We start from the raw sequence: 16007 nt of genomic DNA, 5'->3' as shown, positions 1-16007 counted from the left end.
GGGGGCGGGGCGGGCGGGGGTGAGTCCGGCGGGCGAGGGAGGGACTTGTTGCGTGCTGCGTGCTGCGTGCTGCCGGCCGGCCCGGTGCGCGTGCGGCGCGGCGCCGTGGACTCTGACTGGTCGCGCTGCTGTGGCTCGGGTGCGGAAAGTTTTCCTCGCGCTTGGGAAGCTTTGCGTAGGTGACAGCAAGGGCTCCCCGAGCCTGCTCTAGGGTCCCATGGTTATCTTGCAAAACTGATGCCTCAAGGTCGACTGCAGGCAGTGAGCATATTCTGACAAGAATGCAGGAATGTTCTTGGCCAGAAGCACAGAAAGGCATATTTCTGAGTGTTTATTAATCTTTCTTGTACAGTTATCTGTTCAAGCAAAGCCTACATAACTGGGAATGTGGTTTTCTTAACTGCATGTTGAAAGCGCTATGCTGTTAAATGAAAGCCCCCCTCCAAAAAAAAATCTGGCCCAGTTTCTTGGAAAAGATCCCACCTCCCTTTGTTTTTATACAAAATCGATTTTTATATGCTAGTTTTAATATGGTCAGAAGCCAGTTTGGCCGTACAACTTAGTATGCGGGTCTTTTTACATTTTATTTTATTGAGGTGTAATGATGAACATTGTTTACCTCATGCAACATTGACGTTTCCGGGTCGCAGGCTGCTGAGAACATGACAGGAGTGCTTGGCCCTGTGACAGATAACAGCCCCCCTTGCACACCGATTTGGCCTCTGCGAGCCGGCACCCCTTTAACGCCATCACTAACTCCTGCTCCCTGAAATCACAGATGCTCTTTGCTTAGACTTTATTTTTCCTTTTTAAGTTTACCTTGAACTAGCCGCAGAGGTAAGAAAAAGGAAGAAGATCCTTGCTGAAATGTAACCAGAGTCTGTACTGGAATTTGAAACAAGTTGGTTACCATTACTGGAATCCCAGGACTGTAAAGTCCTTGTCCTTTTTCTTTTTTTTCTACTTTGTTTTGTAAAATGTGATAAAAGTTGGTAAATATAGACCAGTAGTAAGTGTCAGGACATGGAAACCATTATGTATATGGAACTATTTTAAGTTATTACAGAATGTTTTCTATTTATAAATGATATAAGCAGAAAGAAATGGTTTCCAGATAAACAAGGCTTAGGTACGTGTTTTGAAGCATTAGAACATTGCAGACACGCTTCGACATCACATTTTTTAAAAGCAAAACAACAGAATTAATTTTTCACATACCTTTGGAGCGTCTCATAGTCCGTTCAGAGCTAAGTGAGTAACTAGAAATCTTGCATGGTTTAAAGTGATACTTAAGGGCACTCAGGAGGGCAGTACATCAACATTTATACATCCAGAAAGGAAAGCTTTTAGGAATTCTCCTCTAGGATGTCCCTTCTGTTTAACTTGTCCTTGCAAAGAAAAGGAATGGAGAGACGTAGTTATTTGCTTAGAACACAATCATCAGCTCAGAACACTGGCTCAGTTGCTTAAATCTCACAGTGGACCCAGGGGACAGGAAGGTGGTGGGATCTTGCTGCTTCATTCTGACTCACCGGGAGGGAAGGGAAGCATGAAAATGTAAATGCAGATTTCTAAAACCTTCGCTCTAAGTCCTTGGTTTCCTGTTTAGAAGGGGGCACCATTAGAATGTAAGCTATTCCCCTCTTCCTGGAATCTTGTAAGAGTCCCGGCTTTTTAATAGTCAGAATGTGGATGATTGATAATCTCATTTCTTTCAAATATAAATAGCTCTGGCTTGCAGCTTAGAGCACAGAGCATGAGCACGCCCACCTGATAGTATAGTGGAGAGCTTGTTTACATTTTTTACATTCATCTTTTAAAATCTGTAAACCAGCGAGTCTGTGCCTTTCTCTCTCTCTGTCTTTCTCCCTCTCTCTCCCCCTTCTTTCTCTCATCTTGTCAATGTAGTGAATTTGTGAAATGGAACACAGATCAGATTTGAGTCTGCACATAGACTTCATTTTCAACTAAATATCCAGAATATTGAAAATGTACACAATGGAAAATTCATATACAGAGAACTCATTAACATTTTAAGAGTTAGGAAGTTAGACCCAGAGCAGAGAGAACAATTACAGACTTCCTGAATGAAAACAGAAAGCCTAGAGGACTCAGCCTTGGGTGTCTTTCAGGAAAACACATGCTGTCTGAGGGCCCCAGAATGCTGATTTTACCTAACTGGCCAAAACCCCATTTTCCCCTTGCCTCTCCCGTGGAGGGTTCCGGTTTGTGCAGGGGGCCCTGCTAGCCCAGTGCAAGTGACTCTCTCTGTAATAGGGTAATTGTTCCCTTGTCTCGACTTGTTTTCAAACAATTGCTCTGAAGCACTCCGTTTCCACTGATTGCAAAACTGCTCCTCTAATTGAAGGACTCTCGGCCTGCTCTGCAGCCATTCAGCTCCTGAGGGGCCCTGTGCTCTCAAGCTGTGAACTGCATGTTAAAGAAGACTCCAGGAGAGAGTTCTGCAGAATTACAGATTTAAAATGCTGGCCGATGTTCAGTGGAGGAAGAAATCATTTGAGGAAGACTCACATCACTTTACATTGTGATACATTATCTTGATTCCGATGAATAAGGTGCACAGATGGGCTTCCAAAGTGAACGGGCAGCATTACGGGTTGCACCCTGCCTCTGTCTCCTAGGCTGAATAGGGATGAGCCTGAAGCAGTAATCGGTGTGGACGAATGAGGTGCCTATGTCATTTGCATGTGGAATTGAACCCTGGGAAACAATAGGAAGGATTTGGTGTTTTTAAGCTTAAGCATACGCGTCCTGAAAGACCCCTTTCAAACTGCTACTTAGAATTGCTTCATACTAAATCAGGCCATATAGAAACGCATCACTGTATTCACACAATACTTACACTCCAGACTTAGAAAAGTCATGGACCCAGTTACTGATCTATAGAGTCATGATTGATGACAACTGCGAAAGACTAGCGTTTACTAATACATTGGCATCGGAAGACCGTTGAGGAGGAGGAAGGGGTCAAAGGTATAATGGACAGCAGCAGCATTTGCTCGGACAGGAAGTGTGTAAGTACTCGAGTTCAAGGGCAGACAGTGAGATACTGTGCTCTTGTTGAGGCCAATTCAGGCTGGCTGAATTTCTGAATGCCCTGAGTTCTCGCTTGAACTTCAAGGATGGGTTGCAGGTATAGAGGGGACAGTGATTGGGGAGAGCAGCGTAGATTTACCAGCTTCGGTGACAGCCGTCATAAAGTAAAAATTTATCCCCAAGAGCCAGGATGTGATGAATGTTACATGGTTTCCCCGAAACTTCACTTGAAAGAACTTCTCATTGGTTGTCATGGTAGTAACGTCCTGATTTTGAAAGCTGGAGGAACCTAGTAGCTTTTTAATGGGCTTTCATCTTGGTCGCTTTGGTCTGCCACTTTCACAATGCCCTTCTGCACTTCTGACCTGACTGTGTGGCTGGAGGAGGAGGCTAAGAGGGTTTCTTAATTCTAAGACAATACAGTGAGGAAATGTAAAACTGCACGACAAAAAAGCCACGGGATTTCACACTAGCTTATTAAAATGAAACCTAGAAAACACCCTGGCACTTAAGCACCACTGGTAATGTATGAAGTTAAGATTTATGTGATAGAAATCTGAAGAAAACAGTTATCAATTAAGTCAGGCAACTCATCAGAAATTGAAGTAATAGCGCCACCTAGGGAACAAAATCACACGCCTCACAGGCCCAGTGGCAGTTTCCGCAGGAACCGTTCTGTGGGGTTGTGGGTACTGGATTTCTTGCCACCTCGTTCAGATTTGGTGTTAGAGGAGTGCCGCGGGGCGGGAAAGCGGGCGCCTGCGACTGTGCATGAAGCTTTAAAACAAGTAGATGCACAACTTGGTATCCATGCCGAGCCCTTTGAGCATCTTAATGTAGTAGCCAAATCGGGTCTGGCTGCCAGGAACGCAGACCTTGGCCTCCTTTTAACACTCATTATTTTCAAGGGCATGTACTCCAGCGTTGAGTACAAAGCTTCTGATTTTATTCATTTGCCACAGGCACTTTCTCAGATACAATAACACCAAATAAATTGACTGGAAGGACCTTTAAGAATGCCTTTGATCTCTGGTCTAATTTTAACTTTAACGATTTGAGAAGACCTAAGAATGAAATAGAGGGTCGAACATGGAGCAAGGTTTTAAATACTCCGCCCATGTGAAAAAATTTGCTGAAAGGGAAGGAAACCCTCAAGACTGAGACTGGATGAAAATATACATTGGAGCCAGCAGCAAGAAAACAGCGATGGAACCAAGAACCAATAGTTACAAACTGGCTTAAAATTCTTGGATGGCGAGGTGTGCATTTAGTTTGATTTTGCACTTTCCCGCAGTGGCATCCAGGGAATGCTGGTATCAAGGGACACACATGGGTCAGTACTGCCGAATGAGATTCTGACCAGTGATTTCACCGTGAAGAAACTTCATAGAAACGTATTTATTTGCTCCGCTGGCAGACAGGCAGAAGTTGAAGGAAATAGGTTCAATCCCCACACCTGGAGCCATTGTGAAAGTCATGTAGTTAGCCTCAGTCCTGAAATTTCTTTGGCATAATTTGATTCCCTTACGAAACCGTATTTGGAACATCTGAAATGTTAAAGTTGATTTAGATGCATTTGCTGGTGGGTTTTCTTTTAAACGTCTTCAGTTTTTTGGATGCCAGCGGAGATGCCAGTTCCGGTGTTTCGAAGTATATCTGAAGTGAGCAGAGAAAAATAGCTTGATAATCAAAGGAGGTCGTTTACTGTTGTACTTGATGTCATCCATAGCAATCAGGCAGAGGAAACTTTTATGCAGAAAAAAAAAGATGTGTGTGTGAGAGAGAGAGCGCGCGGGAGAGAGAGAGAAGGAGGGGGACTCATTCCGTCAAGTTTGAGCTGCATGGGGTGTAGTTTGGAAGCTCCTACCAAAAGCGATTGCATTTTCTCTTGCCGTCTTCTGCCTTTGCAAACTGAAACTGTGCCCAACTAGAAACACGTTCCCCCATCGTTTCACACATTCACTTATTTCCTGAATGTGTTTTCAAACACAGATGAGCTTCTTTTACATGACATAGATCTCAAGGTCGAGAGGTTTGCAGTCAAGGCGCTGAGGATGCTTGGCCTGCTGGGAGGTGCTGTCTCTTAGCAACGGGGGCGTGGCTAGGCTGGAGGCCTCACATCAAGTCTTCTGTCCTCACCAAGCGCACAGCCAGCGAGCCTTACAGACATTTGTTGGCTGATAGAAGCTGGATCACTTGTGTTTCCTTCAGTATGAAACAGTGGGATGAAATTTTTAGAAGTCTACTGGAAAAATATAGAGGAGATTGGGACTTGGCATTATTTGGGGCGACGACGTATTAATAGCTACGAAGAAAACCTAGATGTCTTCAATAACTGTGGGTCCCTGTGAGCGGCAAGGTGTCCAGGGCCCCTAACCCAGTTCCTGGACTTGGGGCTGGTGGAGAAGCTGGTGATTCGCCTCTACCTCACTGTGAAGCCAGGAGGTGATTTTGCTGAAGTACACGATACAAGAATCTGTGTTTGGGTATCTGGTAAATACGGCAGGAAAACTGCACCACAGTCTGGCAACATCAACTCAGAAATATTTAGCCTCTCTCTGTGCAAGGAAGCAAACTACACAAATGTGAATCTCAGCGAAACCAAAGCAGGCACAGGGACAGGAAGTGGTAACGGGTTCCACTGTCCTTCTGATACCAAACCTACAGCCACATTGCTCGTATTCTGTCCCACTGTTGGGCTGGGCAGTCAGGAGAAGCGTAAATCAAGGGACACAGCCATCCTTTCTCTGCTCTTTGAGACAAAATCAGAGAGACAGATACATGGCAGGCATCTCTAAATTAGCGGTGTAAGTATGAAAATATAAGCCCTACAGGGCAGTTTCCCCAACAGCATCATTCATGGAGTGCCAGTACCTAAAAGAAAAGTTAGCAGTGCCAGTCTGGTTCAACTCCAGGTGACAATACCATGGCTTTATTCCTGGAACCTCAGCTTTGGCCTTGGAGAGATCCTCGGCCCTCTGCTCTGTGAAACCCTCTTGCAAAATCTGTTATCCTAGATCAATTGTCAGCAAGTAGAAACCCAAAACAAAGAGAACCTGAAATCTCTCCCTTTCCCTGTCCTGTGGAAATTCTCTTACTTTGAGCGTTGTGTTTACAGAGTGCCCGCAAGATGGTAGCCTCATAAGGCAGACACTTCTTTAAAAAAACTTGAAATTTTTTTCCACTGTGTACTTTTTCAGGAATAATCACATGTGAAAGTTGAGAAGCAGTACAGGATGGTCGTATCAGAAACGTTTTATGAATCACTAAAATGTATAACAGTAACATTTATTTTAAAAATGATATTGCTAGAAGAGCAGATTATTTTTCTGGGGTTCCCCGCACTGAAAGTGACTTTTGAAACACAGAAGCATGTAGTTCTGCAGACTCTCCTGGTGACCCTTCAGTCAGTCTCTTGTATAAAAATGAGGTGAAAACTGTCCAGCACCTTTCCAAGCCTGGGGAGGGGTCATGAAGAATTGCCACTCTAGGGACTGGTACTAGGCCCACACTCATTCTGCTTGTTGCACTAAGATTCTTACATGACTTTACTGTTGGAGTCATGTGTAGACAAGATCGCACACTACAATACTAATCTCACTAAGATTCTTACATGACTTTACTGTTGGAGTCGTGTAGACAAGATCGCACACTACAATACTAATCTTGTCCAAAGGTGTAGAATTCCCTACCCTTAAAAATGCGTTCTCTTATGTCATTTCTTTTGATTCTACAAACCTTATGGAAGGACTGGGCAGACAGGATTTATAACACAGAAAGGAACTGAAGTTCAGAGGGGATAAATAGTGATACAGAATGTGCAAGGATACAACCAGAGCAAGGATTGTGGTCCAGTGACTCGTAACCCCACCCCCACCGCTGTCTACACCTGGGGAATGTGGTATTCATGTGAGTCACCACGCCTTCCCCATGGTGTGTTCATGTGAGAGTGTGCGGCAGGTGCAGGTTAGTTGGGTCACCCAGCCCGGTGTCACTTTCCACAGCAGAGATGGACCCTGTGGAGTCATTGAAGAAATGGTCACGGGGACAGAAAAGATATTTATGCTAAAGAATTGTAAAATTTAGCTTAGTTTCTTTTTCAGTAGCTCTTGAAAAGAAGAACTTGTTGCATTTGTTGAGCTTCTTAGCTGTGATTCTCCTGAAGACAGAGGCTTTTGGTACAGGAACCATTGGAGGTGCGGTTAAAATCGAGCGTACAGAGTCCTGTTCCCCAAGTATGGTCCCCAAGAATTACCTGGAAAATTAAAAAAACATATACAAACGGTGTAAAGTCCTCGTCTCTGAGATTTTACTTCGGGTTGGGGCATGGGACTAGGCAAGATTTCGGTGCTTCCACAGGTGGGTCAGACATTTGGACAAGTTTGAGAATTGCTGAAGTAGAAGCCAAATAAACTGACTACCAGTGATTTAGAGAACCTCAGCATTTGCTTCACTGTTCAAATACTTGGATTAGCGCATGCTTATGAAGGATTTGTAGGCTTGTAAATAATCATTTGGAGACACTGAGAAGGGAAGCCTGTCAAAGGTTTTTGTAACTTGAAAGAAACTTCCTACTCAGAAACTCCCATGTGGGAGTGGAAGCCCTGGGCTGACATTCCTGGCTCCGGGATGCAGAGATTCAAGGTCCAGCATCTCCTAGGTCTGTGACCTTGGATGAGTTACTGTAAAGCCCTGGGCTTCTGCCTCCCAGCAGCGCAGGGGTGGGGTCCTGAGTGTTCCTTCTGCAAAGGGTCTAGAACAGCACTTGGCATAGCCACTCTTCTTATTAATAGCACTTTCTAACCCTGAAAGAGCACATTTTTTATGACTTAGGATCAAGACAATAAAAAGCTGCAACAGTGCATTGCGTGACTAAATTTGCTTCATTTTATAGCACATTTGACAAGTCTGCAACTCCGTTTTGCTGTGACTCTCTAAGCCTAGTTTGTTTATGAATCACCGTTCCTTCCTCTGAACTGTCTAAACCCTACTTGTGCTTGAAGACCCAGCTGGAGTTCCTCTTCCTCTGAAAGACTCCTTCCCATGATGAGCCTGCTGGATGTAGGGTTTTTGTGTCTCACAACCTACTGGTAAATTGTATAAGCAGCTGTCTAATTATTGTCATTATTTCTTATTTCTGTCAGTTTCCATGCTAGAAGCCTTGCGTACCATGTCCTAGTCTAGAAAAATGTCCTAAAGTGACTTCCCCAGGATAGTTTGACTTCAAAGAAATCTTTCCTAAAGAGAAACATGAGGTCCAGGCCACTCATTTCATGGACACGAGGTCCCAGAGTGCACTGCCCCAGCCAGCAGGCTCCACCCTCTTGGTTGGAAATAGAAGGGGAATAGCACTTGCTGTTTCTGGGTTCCGAATAGCTGTGTTTCCCAAGTCTGGGCTGCAGTCCTCCCTGGGTGCCGAGGCAGTACCCTTCCTTTTGTGGTTATTTCAGCCTCTCGAATGCTTCGCTTCGGGGAAGTGAGGAAAGCCCCCCGGGCTGGCTGCGATTAGTTTAGCATCACTGAGGGCCTCGGGGCAGCCCCCACCCTCTGTGCAGCCAGAGATCTGCTTTCCAGATGATCGCACGTGTGGGCACAGGAGGGGCTTTTGGGGAAGGATGGGGTGGGTGGCTGCCTTTTCAAAGCGTGCTTTTTCATTCACCCCTAAACCTGGAGGGAAGGGCCCTCTAGGGAACACCTCCAGAAAGTTTTGAAGGTTCCATCTGCTTCTGGAGGTAGGCAGGAGGCCTACCTGTGTGTGTGGCAGGCACAGGTCTCCAACAGCCGCACTCACCGCAAAGAGCAGGGCCATTCCTGCCCAGCTGTCACTCAGCACATTCTCGGGGTGTGGTCCAGTCGGTGGTTACAGCTGACCACCGGAGCCCCCTGGTAGCACTGCAGCACTGCAGCCTGCACCATCACCCAGGACCACGTATGGCGTGCTTTGAGCGTGCAGCTTCCTCTTCCAGTCTTGCTGCATCCGCTGGTTCTTGCTTTGGGTGGATGTTTGGATTCCATCTTTTGGAAGTGTCCTTCCCCCTAGAGCAGTGTTTCCATTACTGCTGGGGATAGGTCCCATTCCCCAGGGGGCCGTGGTCGCCTCCCCATCTTGTGGGGTTTCCCAGCAGTTGTTAGTAGAGCTGCCCTTTCTAGGGCTCAGAGCCCTGTCCCATGTAGCAGTGCCCCTCAGTGTGACGCCGTGAGGCTGGCGGGGTCCTTGCATTTGTTCACTCACAAATTCACCCAGTGTGCTGGTGAAAATGGTCACGTGGCCATTCCACAGCGTCAGCCTTCGACAGAGTGGGAGAGATGGCCCAGAGCTCAGGTTCTCAGCTCTGTGTCCCCAGCCTCAGGCACTGTCACCACCACACAACTGCCCCATCTTGTCCTGGACTCTTCCACAGAAATGTTCCAAAAACCAGGGTCACTCTTATGTCTTAGCATGTGGGAGATTGCTATCAAAAATGAAGCTACTGAGTTAAGCTCGTTTTAGAAATGGGTTACTTCAAATTTCTCAATGGTGATTTATTCACATGAAAAAAATCAAAATACAGTTGAACAAAAATTTGCCTAGAGAAGTCTTGTTTCCCTTGGGTCTTTTGTTTGTTTGTTTGCTTGCTTTTGTTTTTTTTCCAGTACCAGGAATTGAACTCATGACCTTCCGCTTTCCAGGCAGACACTTTGCTACTGAGCTAAATCCCCAGCCCCTTTCCCTTGGGTCTTACGGATGCCAGTTTCTGTACCCAGTACCCACCACCTATAATTGGGATTAGTGTAGTACTTGTTTTTTGTGAAATTTTTGGACTATGTTTTACAGAAATACAAGAAGTATTAATATTGTTTTCCTCCACTTTTTAAACAAAAAGTAATATATTCCATGCACATCATTCAACCCCTTCTCTGTATCACTTACTGATGTATTCCATCCTAGTATATGGGAAATCACATTCTTCGTTACAGTTGCATGAACTCTATTCTAAGTATGCACTGTGATTTCTTCTATTCTGTAGCTGAGAACTGGGCTTTTTCTAGTATTCTTGCTAGTATATACCTCTTGGTAATCATCTCATGTATGTATGTGTAGTTTTGCATATGTGCATGTGATCTGTGGGCTTACTGCCATGGGTGGAGTGGCTAGGCCAGCAGGGAGAGTCACCCATAATCCTGGCCGCTGTCTCAGCTGTGCTGCGGAGGACCTGGAGTGCTGCTGACCCACCCACATTGCATGCTCCTCCACGGCCTCACCGACAGTGTGCAAGATGAAATGGGATTCAGCTTCGGAGGGCAGACCCAGTGTTTGCCTTGTCCCTAACTTCCATTCCAGCAGGAGTACACCTCACCGCTGATGTGGGCTCACGCCAGCCCTCGTGAACACAGGGTCTGGGTCTGTGCTGCCTCGTGCAGAATTTCCTGTAACAGAAAGCTGAGCATGCAGCCATGGTTCACCTGTGTGGCAAGGCTGGCTCTGAAGAGCACAGTGATGTTTATTGGAACAGAAGATAGAATTGTTCCTCCAGGGGCTGGGGATTTAGCTCAGCGTCAAAAGCGCCTGCCTGGCAAGCGCAAGGTCGTGAGTTCGCTTCCCAGTACCAGAGAAAAAAAAACAAAACAAAACAAAAAAAGAATTGTTCCTCCACAGTGGGCCAGGCCCTGGACACTCTCTTCTCAGCTCTGTGCATCATTTCCGGGGACTGAGATCAAGATGTGCATCTCCAGTTGCAGAGGAAGTCTTGCTAAACTCGGGACTTTCATAGCGGTATGAAAGGGATGATCTTTTGAGAAATTATAGTGCATTTCTCTCAAGATTTCTAATGAAATAATTCGTATTTTGTAAGATAAATTAGTGCGGGGTGTGGTGGTGCACAGCTCTAATCCCAGCACTCGGGGGGCTGAGGCAGGAGGATTGTTGTGAGTTGGAGACCAGCCTGGGCTACAAAGTGAGCTGAAGGCCAGCCTGAACTGCATAGCGAGACCCTGTCTCAAAAAGACAAAAAAAAGCCAAAAACATATATATATGATATATTAGAACTGCCAGAGTATAACATAAACATTCAACTATGGTGCGAAATGGTTAGACTTCTCCTTCAAGGTGTCAGGTAGCTCTTTGCACTGTGCAGATCGAGAGACACGAAGGCACTGTGGTTTAGGACCTAGGTAGCCTCTCCACATTTTGAAGAACACATGTTCCAGATCATTCTTACATCATTCTTTACCGTCTTCCCTGGAAAGGTTGATTCTCGAATGTTTGTGTTTCTCTGAAGACGGGGTGCTCTGTTTACAGAGAAAAATGCTTCCCTTCGATTCCATTGCATAGAAAAGTATGGCAGAAGGAGCTGGGCGCAGCGGTTCTCCAACCCAAATGAACTTTTAAAATAGCAGTTTTGATAAGGCCACGTTCCTCTTGCTCTGCAGAAGAGCTTGGAGAGTCGCAGTGCTGACCAGGTTGGGGCCACCCCACAGGTCATTCTGGGCAGAGGGTGGCCTGCCAAAAGCTCACCTTTGGGCCACTGACCGAGGCGCCTTTGCTGATAGTAACACCGGCGCAGGCTTTCCAGCAGGCATTTCCAGTTGTGTCCTCAGGCTCCTCTGGAGCCGCTTCTCTGCAGCTTGCTCTCCTACAAGGGGTGACAGCATGCAGGAGCAGAGTGTCTTGTCTTTTATACCACCTGTCACGGTCGTGATCTAAGCCACCGTGCACGTTCGCCATGTCAGCCCACGTGTAGGCTTTGCATCTGCTCAGCCTGGCTGTGGCTGTCTTGCTTTCGTCATTCGTGCTTAGTGCCCCTGGGTGCCTGTCGCTGGGAGGTGCCGCACCCCAGGACCCAGGTTCCTCAGGCTGTCTTGACGTGGTAGCTCCTGTTGGCACCGTCCGTGAGAGTCTGCTGCTCTCCAGCCTGCACCATTTCTTCTGCCGTATCTAGTCTTTACTTACTGTGTGAACAACTCTTCGAGGGTATGTTTGAGATTATCTTGCTAAAGCTTTCTCTTTACTCACATCTCAGCCCACTCGCTCACTCATAAAGAATGTGACAAAGGTCTCCTGTAGGGCGGCAAAACCTACCAGATCTTTAGACACAGAGGGGATTAAGTTTAGCGTTCAAAAGAAAGATTTTATGTCCCAGGCATAGCGTTAAATGGCACTTGGCGTCTGGGTCTTGACTGAAGTCATTCTTATTCAAGTGGAGTTGATGCTTGGTATTTGTTAGCTGTGGTTGTCGGTGTAAAAAGCTTGTGGTTCTGTTCCAACACCCAAAGGAACCTCCGGGGAAATGTTCTGACATCGCTGACAAATTACCTCCGTGTACTGGTTTGACACTCCTTGGCCTATTGAGTGTGCGTGCATGGTCTGTACCTTGAGGGAGTAAGTCCATGTCAGAAAGAGGAAGGAAGAAACATCGGGGCTGTAGCCAACCTCTGTGGAATTAGTGGGTAAACAAACTACCTGTCACAGGGGGCTTTGCTTAAATAAATGAACTGGTACATAGGGACTGCAGGATATTTTGGCTCTGTAAACCTTTCTTAGAATAGAAGACACCATGTCTGCATCTGACCCTGTGTGGAAGTGCAGCCCTGGTTCAAATCCCACCTCTACCCCACGGGCTGGGTGGTCTCAGGAAATTTGCTGAACCTCTCTAAGCCTGGTTCCTTAGCTGTAAGGGATGGACTGTCTACTTCATAGTTAATGAATGTTAGCTCTTTGGGCGCCATTTCTAATGCAAAGAGAAGCTTGGTATTACTTACATTTATGCAGCTGACTTCAAATCGTCCCCCCCAACACACCACGGCTACCAACAGTACCGTTCTCATCTGCAGACAAATGCAGTCCCCGTCCCGTGGCTTAGGTGAAGTACACTGGCAATTGAGTCTGCATGGGGTCTGGGCAGTGAGCAGCAGTGGAGACAAGGCTCTTGCCATCCGGATTCCCCTGGCACTACCATGGCAAATGTCTCCCTGTAGGTGCGTGCGATGGTTTCAGAGATGTGGGTATTTTCTGAGCAGCCTCCAAATAGATCCTTTGCCATCTACTTCTGACATTTCCCTTGCATTTTAGAGTAACATGGAACGCAGCCAGTTTCGGGTCTAGAGTCCATTGGCTCATTTTGCATAGGGCTTGGAAGTTGCCTTCAGATGAACAGTGACAACTGAGACCAGTGGGATGCTGGGTGGGGTGGTGGACAGGGGAACGTAGTCAACTGTTTTTCCTCTTGCGTAAAACTACCAAGCACTTTCCCTTACTCTACAGTAAGTCACTAAAAGAAATTACAGAGTTGGGTGCAGAAATAACCTGAAGGACAGCTGGATGCATGCAGCCACCCGTTTTCTCTGTGTGTGCAGGCTGATCTTTGCTAAGGCTCAGAAGGGCTGCGTGTCCACACATGCCCTGGATCTGCCCACACGCTTCTGCAGGGCATGCCTGTGCGTCCCGAAGGACCGGCAGTGGTGTGCGTGCACCGCCGGGCTCTGCTGGAGTGGAACACACTCAGTCCTGAAAATGGTCTCATAAAGGTGAGCAGCGGGGAGTTGAGAGCCTTCCCGCTAATTTTTACCTTCCCTCTAGGACTTTGTGATAGCGGTGTGGAAAGGATGGTGTTCTTTGGTCCGCAGAAACAGCTCGTCTTCCCAGTTTCCTCCCCAACTGTTCTTCCCTCCCTTGCTTTTATAAAGTTTACTAGCTTGGGTCCTTCAGAAGATAAATTCTATCTTGAGCAATCCCTTTCCGGGCTAAACCTCTCCATCCTGGTCTCCTTTTGAGCCTTTCTGACGCCTGCTGCTTTGGTGCAGAGATGGGTCTGATTCTGCGCACCCTCTTTCTCCCATGGAAAGTGCTCTGAGAACTAATTAACCACAGGGATGCATAGGCTCTGGATGGTTTCAGGAGCACCATCTGGAGAACCCAGGAAGGGCTTGCCTTTGCCCCAGGTCCACCGCGGTACACGGGGAGCATGGTTGTGGGTGATGGTGACTGGCGGAGTGCTGACTTTCAAATGTCGGAGTTCTCATAGCATCTGGGGCTGGACTGCAGGTGGCAGGCCATGCTCCATAGGCTGAAGGAAACTGACATAAGACAGACTGGCCTTAGCTTTCTTTGTCTCTCTGTTTTAAACTGTGATTGCCCTCACAAGTTTCCCATCAGTGCACAATGGTGAACTTCCTCAAGTGGGAGCCCCTTTATTCTCAGCTCTGAGGGTTAGCAGATGTCCCCCATTGGGGACCAAGAGCGCGTTCGTTTTTGGTGCAGAGCCTGCTTCCTGTCGGAGGCAGGACAGCGCTGGGCTTGGCTTTCACCACATCCCTGCCAGTTAGTAGGTGCGCCGGAGCGTCAGTGGGAGCAGCCGGTCCTTCGCTGTGTTGACATCCGTGCTGTTCAGTGCAGCCTTGCAGGTGCAGCCTGACCCGGTGTGAAATACCACTGGGAAGGGAAAGCTTTGTGTCAGCCGGGCCTCGCCTGTGTGCAAATGGTTCGCCACAGTCCGGATTCCCACGGCGAGTCACTCCGTTCGGACTGGTGAACTTGGTGTTCCGATCTAACGGTCCTTGCAGGATTTTGTAAAAAGATACACGGTGGACCAGACTGCAGTTCTGCTCATCAAACTGTCCCATGAACCCCCTTAGATTTGTGTTCAATTCCAAATCTGTTAGGCCTTCCTGTGAGCTCTCTAACTTTCTATCATTGGGGTACTGCAGTTTTGAAGCATACGATCCCAGATATTAGATAGCGGCTGAGAAACTGGGTGACCTTGTGAGGCAGATCTGAATAGGAGGAGGTTTTGATGCTTGATACATACACGGACGTATTTTAGGGTTCTGATATTGGTACTGTTTGATTAAATTTTTGTTTTTGAATTTGCCGGTATTGGTAGGAGCGAGCTGGGTCTGTTGGTTTGAGGATAAGTCTAGAAATAAGAAATCTGCTGTTAGTGAGTGAGTTCTCCCTGCCTCTGTCTCCATCTCACTGTGTGGGAGTGGAGAGAACTCACAAGGACAGGGGCGTCCGGCTGGAGACCCCCGCCTGCTGTAGCTGTTGCCTCATTTCCAGTGAGGCTGAGAGCGAGTGCGTGGTAACCACCTGTGTGAGGCGATCAGGGAGGCCAGGCCGGCTTCCGCTTGCCTTGCGGCACTTGGGTAGAAAAATAATGAAGCAGAAGTCCAGATTTAGATCAGTAGCACTGCCCACAAGCGTGTGAACCAATCGCGATTATGGCTGTCCTGCACCCTGTGGCTCAGACACAGTGGAAAAGCCAGTTGACACCAAGAGAACCAGATTTGACTTAATCCCAGTACAAAAGGAGAGACAGTTTCCCACACAGTGAGTGTCCCAATAAAACAAGTTGAACCAAAGAGGAGAGAGAATATCATAATGCTTTTATGTTGACTGTAACCCTTTGGTGTCCTGAAACAGCTTCCTTTCTCTTTATTGTTTCACCCAGTGCTTCTCAGATTTAATGAGTATAAGATTGTCCTTGAAGTATGTGAATTGGCTTGAAATCCAGGCTCTAAGTGAATGAATGGGGTGGAGGGCTGGGGGAGGTGAGCCGAGATGCTAGGGACTTTATCCCATACCTGTGTGTTTTAAAACTAATTTCAGGTCCTATAAATCTCATGTTGTTGGAGCATTTCAGTCACAAGTTTGTATTGCATTATTACACTAAATTTGTGAATGTGACACTCATATAAAAATTACCAGAAGTTTGAGATTTCAAGCTGCATGAAAGTAACTCCATACTTGAAACGTGTCTATAAATTCAGAAGAATGTGCACGTCACACATGTCTATGTGACAGTGACATTTTTATCTCCCTGTTCACTATGTTCAAAGCCATTGTCTGTTGACAGAAAATCCCCCTGCCCCCCCTTGATTCCATAGTAGTTAAAAAATCTATCGCTAAACCTGATGTTCACTTGATAATTTTCTAGGTTGTTCATTACACAGTGAGTCACTAAAACTTCATGGAA

General features: G+C 46.7%; 1 protein-coding gene across 4 annotated transcripts in view; it reads left to right on the top strand.

Annotated features, from left to right (window-relative positions):
• Window positions 1-16007, top strand: part of Bdnf (brain-derived neurotrophic factor) — a 48958-nt gene that overhangs the window by 20225 nt on the left and 12726 nt on the right. The window contains exon 1 of one of the 4 annotated variants that reach the window (XM_013503014.1): window positions 13481-13560. The exons of the other annotated variants lie outside the window; for them this stretch is intronic. The gene's annotated coding sequence lies outside the window, so the exon portion shown is untranslated. Of the gene's footprint in view, window positions 1-13480; window positions 13561-16007 lie in introns of those variants that run through there. 4 annotated transcript variants of the gene reach the window in all.

The sequence above is a fragment of the Chinchilla lanigera genome, unplaced genomic scaffold, assembly GCF_000276665.1.
Source record: "Chinchilla lanigera isolate Chin_1 unplaced genomic scaffold, ChiLan1.0 scaffold00075, whole genome shotgun sequence".
NCBI lineage: Eukaryota > Metazoa > Chordata > Mammalia > Rodentia > Chinchillidae > Chinchilla > Chinchilla lanigera.
The sequence above is the reverse complement of the archived record's forward strand: the minus strand, read 5'-3'. Positions and strand labels throughout refer to the sequence as shown.